The following is a 12,780-nucleotide window of genomic DNA, read 5'->3' on the forward strand; positions in this document are numbered from 1 at the left end:
ATATTTTTAACAAATGTGTCAAAAAACCCACGAATTTTTAAAAAATTTGTAGATCGAAATTTTGCATATTTTTTATTAATATTTTTCGCAATATTGCAATTTTTTTCTGCAAGTATGGATTCAGATTTTCTTTTCTGATAAAATCGCTTATTGTAAAGCCACTTACGATCAAATATAATTCTTTTTGTCTTTCTCGTTCACGCTCAGAATTGATAAAATAACGTATTCGTTTTTGTGCATGTTGTTTTTCTAAAGTCTTTTTGTAATAACATCGTTTTTTAATACGATTATTTTTTAAATCTTTTTTATAACGTTCTAGTTTTTTAGCGCGATTATTTTGTAAGTCTCGTTTGTATCGTTGTACTTGTTTAGCGCGATTATTTTGTAAGTTTCGTTTGTATCGTTGTACTTGTTTAGCGCGATTATTTTGTGAGTCTTGTTTGTATCGTTGTAGCTGTTTAGCACGATTATTTTGTAAATCTCGTTTGTATCGTTGTAGCTGTTTAACGCGATTATTTTCTAAATCCCGTTCATATTGACATCGCTTTTTAGCACGATTATTCTCTAAATCCTGTTGATATAGTCTTCGTTTTTTAGCACGATTAGTGTCTAAATCCTTTTGATATCGGAGCCGCTTTTTAACACGATAACTTTCTATTTTTTCACCATAACACGCTTGGTCGTTACTATGTTTATTGTTTTCTTGCTGATGTTGTTTATTTTTATTAATATGCCCTAATTCAAAATTATATTTCGAATATTTATTTTCATTTTCTGCATTTGTATCTTGAATGTTTATTTGTTCTTGCTTATTATCACTACATACATTATTATCAATAGTATTATTCATCTCATGATAAATATTTTCAATATACAATTCACTTTCTAATCCTTTATCAATCTTTTCAACATAAATATTGTTGCGTGCGTCGCCCGGTATACTCCGCGACCGCGACTCAGCTGTTCGAAGACGGATCAATACTATTGATTTCCTGACCGAGCGTTGTCAGCTGACGAGCGCTTGACAACGCGTGTAAACAACGAGTTGAATCTCGGTCTCGAGCCTTGTCGGACGTGTGAATAAAGCTGCTTGGTTTTACATTATAAAAAGTGTCTTTCATTTCCGCGGCGCGCACGCTACAATATCATTTATTATTGATTGTACTTTTTTTTTTAAACTTTGCGTTTTTATTAAATCATTATTTAATTTTTCCTTAGTTTGCCGAGAATCATTATTTTCTTGATATTGATTTAATTTTACAGGAAAGTGCTCAATTTTATTGAATTCAAACATTTGTATTAAATGCGAACGCATTAAGTTACATTTGCTGTTTCGCTATTTTTTAAAATTAAACCGTAAATGTAAGATACGCTAACGTCGTATCTTACATTTTCGGTTTAATTTTAAAAAATAGCGAAACAGCAAATGCTATGGCAAAAACACCACAATCATGCGTATTTGGTTGTTCTTGCACAAAAGGAAATTTTACAGGACACTTAATAAAATCATATGTTGGAAATAATTTGTCCAAAAATTGTTTTTGACAGTCACTTAACATTTTTGTATTAAAAGAATCATAAATATATATATCCTTTGTATCATAATAACAACATGTCCAATGTAGTCCCAATCTGGTAACAGGTAATATCTGTATATGTTTTTTATTGGTTGGTATTGGTTGTACTCTATCTATTGTTTGTACTCGCCATGTTCCAACAGGTCTATAAGCTGAATACTTTTCTAAAAGATAATTAAAATGATCCATATGCAAATCATTTAACCATTCATTTTGAGCAATAATACTTTTCTGTTCTGATGACAACGTCATTTCTCGTTGACATTTCTCTTCATTAACATATTTGACTTTAAAATTGTTTTGTTGTAAGCCGATTACAACTATATCTATTAAAATTGCGACACGCATCTTTTGAAAGACGTTGCAAGAAGCACCTCTTTCGAAAGACGCACAAGAATCCGCCGCGCTCACGGAAGTCCCGAGTAACTTCCGTGAGATTACAACAGCGCGTTCGGAAGCAGTTCGTATCGCCCTAGAAATAGGTCCTACGCTGCAAAATCAAACCGCAAGGCTACCGCGTTCCGATGTCGAAACGCTTAGCCTCGCGGAAGCTACCGACGCCCGGTCACTGGCCCCCGAAATTGCGCCAGATATCATAATATATAAACGCGACCACGCCGTGACCGAGCCGGAGAGAAAACATAACAACGTCCGAGCCGCGTCGCGTACTATACACCTTATCGCGAGTGATACCTAACACCATCACAGCTGATTGTAAGCGCAAGAAACAGAAATAAAGACAACGAACAAGCACGTAAGAAGCGTCTTCTTTTCTCCTATACACCGAGCCGAACCTACACCTTTTGGGTCCCAACCCTTCAGGCAGAACGATCCCAACTACCGACGGGAAAGAATTCCCGAAACGAGCAAACGCTCACAACAGTTTTCATTTTGCAGATGATTATTAGGAAATTTATTTTCTATATCATTGTTTATGTTTTAAATTTTCACGTTATTTTTATCTTTGTTTTTACAATTGATATTTTCTACACACGATTCATTTTGAGATTTATTAAACTGCTCAATATGTTTTGATATTGGTATGCTTGATAATTCTTTCTTAGTTTGTTGAGAATTGCAAATTTTGTGTTTATTTAATTTTTGTGATTGCGTTTTTTTACTTTGAGGCTTTGCACGTAAACGAAACGCTTCAGCCTCTTTTGCTCTTATTATCGCTAATGGAAACACTCTGAGGCACACCATACTGTAAATCTTGAGGAAAGTGCTCAATCTTATTAAACTGAAAAAGGTTTAATAAATGCGAGCGCATTTTACTAACATCGTATCTTACTTTTTCGGGTTTAATGTTAAATAATAACGAAGTAGCAAAAGCTATTGCAAAAACACCACAATCGCTACAGTTTAGTTGTTGTTGCACAGTAGGAAATATTACAGGCTTTTTATCAAATGGATAAAATGGAAATAATCGTCTTAAAACTTGTTCATAACGTTTGTGCAACTTCTTTTTATTAAACGAATCAAAAATATATATGTCTTTTCTATCATAGTAACAGCACACCCAATGTCCATTTGCATTCAATAGCTCACGTAACTTATATAAATTTAACGAACTAGGTTCATAAGTATCTAAATCAAAATCAGAACTATGTAAAATCTGTATATGTTTTTCATTTTCTGACATAGACGGTATTGTATCAGGAATATAAGTTTGCAACGTACTAACGGGTTTATAACTTGAATTACTTTTTAAAAGATGATTAAAATGCTGCATGTGTATATCTTCTAACCATCCACCTTGAACAATAATATTTTTTTCTTCTAACGAAAGCGTTACTTGTTTTGTTTTTATAGACATTTTTATGTAAAATAATAATATTATATAATAAACAGAACAATTTTGCATTGGCGCACAGCAGCCGTTTTTTGTAGGTGCACAGCAACCGTATTTATGTAAACACACAGCAGCCTTTTTTTATAGACGCACAGCAGCCTTTTCTTATTGGCGCAAAGCAGCCGGTTTTTATAGGCGCACAGTAGGCTTTTCTTATTGGCGCACAGCAATCTTTTTTTATTGGCGCAAAGCAGCCGGTTTTTATAGGCGCACAGTAGCCTTTTCTTATTGGCGCAAAACAGCCGGTTTTTATAGGCGCACAATTGCCTTTTCTTATTGGCGCAAAGCAGCCGGTTTTTATAGGCGCAACGTAGCCTTTTCTTATTGGCGCAAAGCAGCCGGTTTTTATAGGCGCACAGTAGCCTTTTCTTATTGGCGCAAAGCAGCCGGTTTTTATAGGCGCAACGTAGCCTTTTCTTATTGGCGCAAAGCAGCCGGTTTTTATAGGTGCACAGTAGCCTTTTCTTATTGGCGCAAAGCAGCCGGTTTTTATAGGCACACAGTAGCCTTTTCTTATTGGCGCAAAGCAGCCGGTTTTTATAGACGCACAGCAGTCTCTTAATATAAAAAAAGTATAACGTAGTAGAAAGTAAAAAAAAGCCTTACCTCTCTTCTTTAAACCAATAAACACTAAGTATCTATGTGACTAAAATACACATAAAAAAAATAATTATTACATATGAAGCTTTATCTGCAATAGCCGTAGTAGTGAAGTTGTAAGCTCATTGCAACATAAAAATTTAAAGGCGATTCAACAATTGTGTAAACGTAGTTGTAAATAAAAAATCAACTAATCACAATTGATTATTCTTCGATCACGAAAGAAATAAATATTTGTGATTGATCAGTTTTTTATAATTTTACGTTTACAACTACGTTTACGCAATTGTAGGTAGCCTTTATACTCATTAGCTGTCGCAAATTACAACGACCTTATCACTACGGTTATTGTAAACAAGGCTTAACATAGCGTCTCAAAAGTCTGATTCATAGACATATAGCGTTTTTGATTTGATGACTCGACCCGACTCCGGGTCAATGGTCTGTTCCTTTTATCTTCATTTCTTGCACAGTTTATCACTATTTTGCAGTGAAAAAGAACAAACCATTAACTAGGAGTCAGATCGAGTCAGCAAATCGAAAACGCTAATAGTAAGTATAAACCGAGCATCCACTGTATAAGCGTTAATGCATACGAAAAAAGACAAAAGATATAAGATGAGTAAGAGAGAGAAAGAAACGATAATGTAAGAGAGAGAAAGAAACTCATCTTATATCTTTTTGTCTTTCTTTTCGTATGCATCACGCTTATATAATAAATGCTCGGTCTATACTTACTATGTCTATGGTCTGACCCAAAACTCAGAAACAGCTTTAAACATGATAAACATGTAAACTTGACTTTGAGTAACGTTGACAATCCTCCTGTCTTTAGCAGCCTCCTGACCTTGGCATCCTCCTAACCTTGACAACATCAAAGTCAAATTCATTTTTTTCCATAATATCCTACCTAGAACTTTCATCTCAAACATTTTTTCGTATTTAAAGCCGTTTCCGAGATTTAGGAAATCAGTCGAGACGCTCTGTTTAAAAATAAAAATATTATTGTAATATTTTTCCAATTTATTTCAATTATGACAATGTAAACATTAGATAGAGGCAAACAAAGATTGAGATTGAAAACACAGTACTTATATACGTAAAGATACTTAGGCCGAAGGCAGAGAACGAGACGTAGGTGTCGCAGTCGTAGTCATAGGGTAAAGAGAAGCTTTGGCCCAAAAACGTAAGTTGTACATGTCGTAGAATACTATTCTAGACTCTAAAATAGTATATTTACGACTTACGTTTTTCCCTGCCTTACCCTACGACTACGACTACGACACCTATGTCTCGTTCTCTGCCTTCGGCCTTACCCTACGACTACGACTGCGACACCTACGTCTCGTTTTCTGCCTTCGGCCTTATATAAATAAAGAATAACATAACCGTGTTTTACTCTTAATGCCCATTTGCTTTTATCTAATTTGTAAAATTCCGAGAGTCTACTTTGAAAATAGTTACACATTTATCTTGATACTTGCTAAAATATTATTTTCAATGTTTTCTTACCTTTGATTTAATAATCCAATTATATTGACAATTATATTGACAATCTGTATCAATAATGATCAATATTGAAGACAAACCATAGCCATAAATTCATCAACAATGAAGATACCACAAAAATAGTATATCTAGAGCGTAATATTTTAAAACAATAAAGGCTGCGATCCATTTGACGCTATCGAAGCAATCATTGATTGATTAACACGCGATAACCAATAAGAGCTTTGCTTTTTTGAAAAAACAAAGCTCTCATTTGGACGCGTGTTGATCATTTGGATGCTAATATGGCTCTATGATTGGTTGATAACATCTTAAGGCAGTACTTAAGATAATACACTTGAATACAAGACCTGTTTATGAATACCGGCTTTAACGTAATAGCGTCAAAAGTGAAGCGCAAATCAGTAAAGAGAAAAACATGGCGGCGAATAGAGAGATCGAAGCACGGTTGCAGGTTGAAGAGATTGATGTGTAAGTATACCATATCTCGTAAAAATAAATTAATTTAAGAATATATTAAAATTAATCCATTTATTTTAAATTGATGGACACAGATGATGAAGTTATAGTCGCTGCAGCTTCTCAGATTGAGAAGCTGCATGTGCAGGCTTCTCAATCTGAGAAGTTGCATGCGGTATTAATAAAAGATACAACGGCCCCGCCACCGCCACCGTTGATATCGGTCCCATCGCCGCCGCCGACGACATCAACCGCACCACCGATGCCGACGACATCGGCCGCACCACCGATGCCGACGACATCGCCGACGACATCGGCCGCACCACCGATGCCGACGACATCGCCGACGACATTGGCCGCACCACCGCTGCCGACATCGGCCGCACCATGGCTGCCGCCGACGACATGGGTCCCACCACCGCCACCGCCGGCAACGTCGGCCATCCCGTTGCCGCCACAGCCAACAACAATGTCCGCCTCTTCAACTTTGCCGTGGTGGCCGTATTATTACCCATATTACTCATGGGGAGGATTTATGCCGCCTCCGCCTCCACCACCGCCACAAACCTCAGAGCTACAGCAAAAACGTAAGTAAAAAAAAAATTATAAAATAAAATGTTTATTAAAGTTTATTAAAATTTTATTATTAATGTTTTTTTTTCTTTTTACAGCTCGTCGCTGGCAACGCGGTGGTAGAGGCCGCGAGCGAGGCCGCGGGCGAGGCCGCGGGCGAGGCCGCGGGCGAGGCAGTGGAAGGGGCCGTGGAAGAGGCTCACAAAATATCTTCATAAGTTATAAATAAAAGGTAAGTAATATGGATATAAAAATTACTGTTATGTGACAGTAGCAGCGGATCATCAAGAAATTTCTTAATTCGCAGCTACTACTACATCACAGTAATTTTTAAACATAAAAATTACTATCATGTGACAGTAGCTGCGAATCATCAAGGAATTCCTTGATCCGCAGCTACTAGCACATCACAGAAATTGTTACATGTACAAAAACTGTCATGTGACAGTAGCTGTGGATCATCAAGGAATTCCTTGATTCGCAGCCACTACCACATCAGTAATTTTTAATAATACGTGTATAAAAACTGTCATGTGACAGTAGCTGCGGATCATCAAGGAATCTTGATTCGCAGCTACTACCACATTACAATAATTTTTACATGTACAAAATAAATAACATTTTTTATTATTGTTCCAGTTCTGACGAATACAAGATGTTCCTACACGTGCCTTCTTCACGAGTGATTTTTTTTGTGCAATTAGCTGTAATTAAGTTTTGAGTTTTTTTTTATGTTTATTTTTTAATTATTTGTAAACAGCGTTGCCAAGTTTTTTTTTATAAATTTATTTTTTAATATTTTACAAGATGTGCCTTTTTCACGAGTGACTATTTTTATGTGTGCAATTAGCTGTAAATATTAAGTTTTGAGTTTTTTTTTATGTTTATTTTTTAATTATTTGTAAACAGCGTTGCCAAACAAAGCGTTTGTTATATTTCTTTAGTTTTTATTACTTTATCTTAAGCTTAAAAATTGATATTCCTTTTTAGTTTTTTATTTTGTCACTAAGTCATTTCTAATAAGTTTTAGATATAACTAATTTTTAAGTCTCATTCAGTTATAATGCTATAATTTGTAATATAGCGTCTGTGATATATATGTGAACTGACAATTTTAAATAAATATATACTTTTTTACATATAAATATTATTATTAAATAAAATCTTTAACATCCTTTCCTCTCCTGCTGTTGCATGTAAAACAAATTTTTTATATATACAAATTTTTATATATACTATTTTTTAAGATTTAAGAAGAACTTATATATTTTTTTAGTAAATTTTTTTATAAAATTAATGCAGCAATCAATTTGTGTGAGACTTAACGTGTTAAAGAATTAAAATATGTAATGTACCAATTGTAAACAAGTAATAACGTGCTTAAATATTATACATATACTATCAGTTTAAAAGTTAACGTTACTTTAAATAATATTGGAATATTAAATATATTCTAATTTTTTAAATTTAAATGTATAATAAGTGTGCTAGAAGGATTTGAGAAAGAGAGAGGGAAGGCGAGAGAATAATACTGCGTAGTAAATTTAAAAAAAGTCTATCCCGAAACACTTTATTATAATACTTTTATAATTATGTTTATTGTTCTTTTACAATTATTAGTAATAAACCTATTTTGTCTGTGTTTCGCTTAATGCTCTTGGAACATACATATAATCATATGCCGGCTTGTAATGGTGAGCAATTTACACATATTTGTTATACGTATAAATTATACGTATAAATAAATTATAATTATTGTGCTAGAAAGAGTATTATTGTTAAATTAAGAGAGAGAGAGAGAGAGAGAGAGAGAGAGAGAGAGAGAGAGAGAGGGAAGGAAGGGAGAATAATATTGTGTAGTACTGTCTATCCCGAAACAATTTATTATAATTAATGCAATTCTCTTCATGCATTCAAAAAGACATTAAAAAAATTTTTTATTTGTAGTTAAATTATAATTGTACTTTTAAAATTATGTTTGTTTTTTACAATTATTGATAATAAACCTATTTTGTCCATGTTTCACTTAAAGCGCTTGCAACATATAATCATGTGCCGGCTTGTAATAATGAACAAAGCGTGGCTGTCACAGAAACTTCTCAAGTTTGCCAAGCTGACACATGATTATATGTTCCAAGAGCATAATTCATTAACAATAACTGTAAAATTTTGAATATGATCTGTGAATGTATGAAAATTTTTCTTACCATATAGAAGTTTTAAATCCAAACTAAATAGTGAGCATTGTAGTATTAAGAAAGAGTAACAAATTATTACTATCCAGTACTAGTAGCTTTGTCAGTAACATTGTAGAACTAATAGCTTTGTAAGTAAGGTTATTAATGATTTTAGCTATTCCGTCAACTTCAGCTTCTTTGGAATTTTAAACTAAAAAAGGAAACATAACACAAAGTATCAATTTTATTTCAGAATAGTTTATTCTAAAAATGAAAATTCTATATAACTTATCTGATTATTTTCCCTCTACAATGTAATCCACGATGTACTCCACGATGTAATATGCATAATTATGCATAACACTAATAAAAACTAACTCGCCGCTAACCTCGCACACGTCAACACGTCTCTAACCTCGAACTGTCACTCGATCGACACGCGGCGGCACGGATTCGATTATCTTCACCAATCACGATACACATGGTGCGTTCCGTTTCATGGCGCATGGTGCATCGTTCATCCTTGTTGTCAAATGTGTGAGCACAAAAGATAAAGGAGGATACAACAGTACAAATCCCCACCATTCGTCCTAGGCGCCGGGCGACGACGATAATAATGATGACTACGTTTCTTAAACCAAATTTACTCTTGAGCGAAAAGTTCTAATCGCGATATCTCCGCTCGTAAGTCATATAGCGGAAAAATAAAAACACTTTTATTATATAAATCGGATGTAAGCTATCCATTAAGCCTATTTAGAAATCAATCAATTAAGTCGTTATTGAGATCCGATAACTACGGTCTTCTCGCAAACGACGTCTCGTGTAAAAGAAGCACGGTGGTGCCTCGCTGCGCATACACTTGGCGCGAGGCACTACCGTGCCTCTTGATTATGTTAAAAGAAAGATATTCTTAAAATTATGTTTACCAGCGCTGAGCGCGTCAGAAAGTTTACGTTAAACGCGAGAAACGCATATATTATGTTATATTAAATAAAAGCTATATTTTGTAATAATTATTTTATATAAAGAACGACAAATGACTCATTTACCCGACCACGATACGTCGACAGGTGCAAGGAACCGATAGCCACCCGAGAGAGCACCACCCGACGCGATCCGCCGAGCGAAACGACTACCTGAGCGGCGAGCTCACCTCCGTCAAAATTTAACAGGTGAGGTTAGGAGCCCCAGCATCGCGAGTCGCGGACAGCATGAATAACACGCCACGATATAACCTAAGGGAAAGTCAGCGTATACTATTGCCGTTACCTCAAGGCATCACATTTTATTTACGAATAAGATGGGGATAAGCATCGACCTGGCGACTGTTTATCATCTTTAACGTAAGATTCTATAGAATATTCCGATATTTACAATTTTCTCGACGTGTTCGGTTACACCCTAACAATATCTATAGGGTATTTCAAAGCTATTTTAGCAATCGAACTATGAGCATTTCGGGGGTCAACTTCAAAGCATCCAAAAGGGCCACCAGAGGATGTCCACAGGGTTCAGTGCTTGGTCCCTCGTGTTGGAATCTCATGTTTGATGATCTGCTGAAAACTCTAGAAGATAGTTTGGGAAATCGCTTTGTCGCATACGCAGACGATCTCGTGGTCCTCGTAAGCGGTAACTCGCAAAGGGGGCTGGAAGTGGAAGGTCAACTAGTTACCAACCAGATAGCGGAATGGTGTAGGTTTACTAAGCTTAAGATCTCGGAGCACAAGCAGGCAATCCTACTGAGAAGCGACGAGATTCAAAGGGCCCCTATCGGCAGAAAAGGCGGAAAGCGCCCGGATAGGAAAAGAAGGGGAAATAAGAAAAGGGTCGTAAACTTCCAAAACAGACCGCCTATCATCAGAATTGATAAGACCAAGATTAAATTTAAGGAATCGGTCAGGTATCTTGGGGTAAATTTTGACAGAGGCCTAGGAATAAGGACCCACTGTCATTACCTCAGCAATAAAGTAGGTTCAATTTTCGAGAAGTTAGGTAGGCTTGCTAGGACTCAGTGGGGTCTACGAAATAGGGTTCTGTCCATTATTTACAGGGGGGTGTTTGCACCGACGGTTACATATGCCGCAGCGGGATGGATGGATCTGTGCACTAGGGATGATCTCAAGATTTTAAGAGCCATGCAGCGGCGCGTCCTCATCTCCATCACAGGAGCATACCTCATACCGCACAGCCTCATGGGAATCCCTATGTGTGGTGGCTGGATCAATTCCAGTGGATATGCTCCTTTCGGAGAGCAGAGCAAGATACGAGATAAGGAAGGACAGGGACGTAACACTAGGTAATAGTGTTATCAGAGGAAGTGAGGAGAACGCTATTAAGCAGGTAAGGCGTGAGGTGCGGTTTGTGTGCAAAATGGAGAGGTGCGGGTAGTAGATGCCCAGGTTGTCAGCGGAGCCACATCTTTGGACGACGCTCACGAGAGGAAGCGCGACTATTATGGCAATAACACCAGCCTTAAACGCGCCCTTTCGATGAGATACGCCACCGACAGAATACAATTCTCGTCCTGTACATTGTCATGGCGGGGCGTATGGTCGGCCCGGTCCGCTGACGCGCTTCTCCTTATGGGGTTGACAAAGGGGCTGCTAAGGGAGATAACAACACGGGTCCTCCAAGGCAGCCATACAAATTGGACGCGCTGGAATCGGATGACGGCGACGATTAGGATGGGGGCGCCGGAGCCGCGAACGGGGATCGGCTAGGGGGGAGGTCTGTGGCAGTCGTTTAGGGTACCCGTCCCCAATCTGTGTGTTGTGTTCGTCTTTGTGATTGTCCGGTGCGTCCCTTTGCCTTTTACGCGTTTGGGACCCCAAACTCCCTTTCCTCAGGCTTTGGCTAAAGTCTCCTTTATGTGACGGGCAACGTATAAAAAAAATATATATAGTTAATCCTGAGGTGCCTCCATCGGTCAGTTTTGAGGGATTTGGCCCAATTACAGCGACGGACGTTAAGCGTCGATTGGCCAGAGTTAAGAAGTCCTCCGCGCCAGGGTCGGATAATATCAGGAAGGCAGATCTAAATGGCGTTTATAAGCACGCTATCCTGGCGGAATTATTTAACTTGATTCTGGCGTCGGGCATTCTTCCGGCTTCATGGAAACGAAACCGAACCACATTGATTTCCAAAGAGGGGAAAGATGACACTAAAGTGACCAACTATAAACCGCTCACGATCAGCTCTTTGTTGGGCCGGTTGTTTTGGGGAATAATGGACGAGCGTATTAGAGCAGTAGTTCAGATAAACCCGCGACAGAAGGGATTCGTAACTGAGGCGGGGTGCTTCTCCAATGTACAAATCTTGCATGAACTAACGAGCCAAATGAAGCAGGATCGGGGTGGGGTAGGAATACAATTGGATGTATCGAAGGCCTTTGACACAGTACCACACGAGGCCATATCGGGAGCCCTAAAACGAAAGGGCATTCCTCAACCTATTGTCAGTCTCATATGTGGCTCCTATGAAGATGTTACAACCACCATCTCTCATTCGGAAGGGAATGTTGAAATCCAGCTTTAGTGTGGTGTCAAGCAGGGAGACCCACTATCGCCACTCTTATTTAATTTGGTGATGGAGCCCATACTGAAAAGGTTGGAAAGTATGCCGAATTATTCACTACCCGATAATCAGAATGTATCCTGCCTTGCCTTTGCCGATGATTTGTTCTTGTTTGCGCTGGACCCTGAAAGAGCGCAGGCTCTGCTCGACAGTATGGTCGACGAGCTTGGGGCGCTGGGCATGACTGTTGCCGCTAACAAAAGTTGTGCATACCAGATTAGGCCGACTAGGGACTCTTGGTATTTGACAGACTCGGGTATGGAAAAGATAGGAGATAAAATACCGGCCTGTACGCCGGAGAGCAGACTGCATTATCTGGGATGCTCATATTCGGTGTGGTCCGGATTCGATTTAGAGGCCACAAGTAAATACCTAACCGAGGTTATAGCAAAAGTCAAGGCCTTAAAGCTCAAGCCCATGCAAAAATATCAAATTGCTTCAGACCTACCTGGTCCCA

This window comes from Monomorium pharaonis, chromosome 3 (assembly GCF_013373865.1).
Source record: "Monomorium pharaonis isolate MP-MQ-018 chromosome 3, ASM1337386v2, whole genome shotgun sequence".
NCBI classification, from domain to species: domain Eukaryota; kingdom Metazoa; phylum Arthropoda; class Insecta; order Hymenoptera; family Formicidae; genus Monomorium; species Monomorium pharaonis.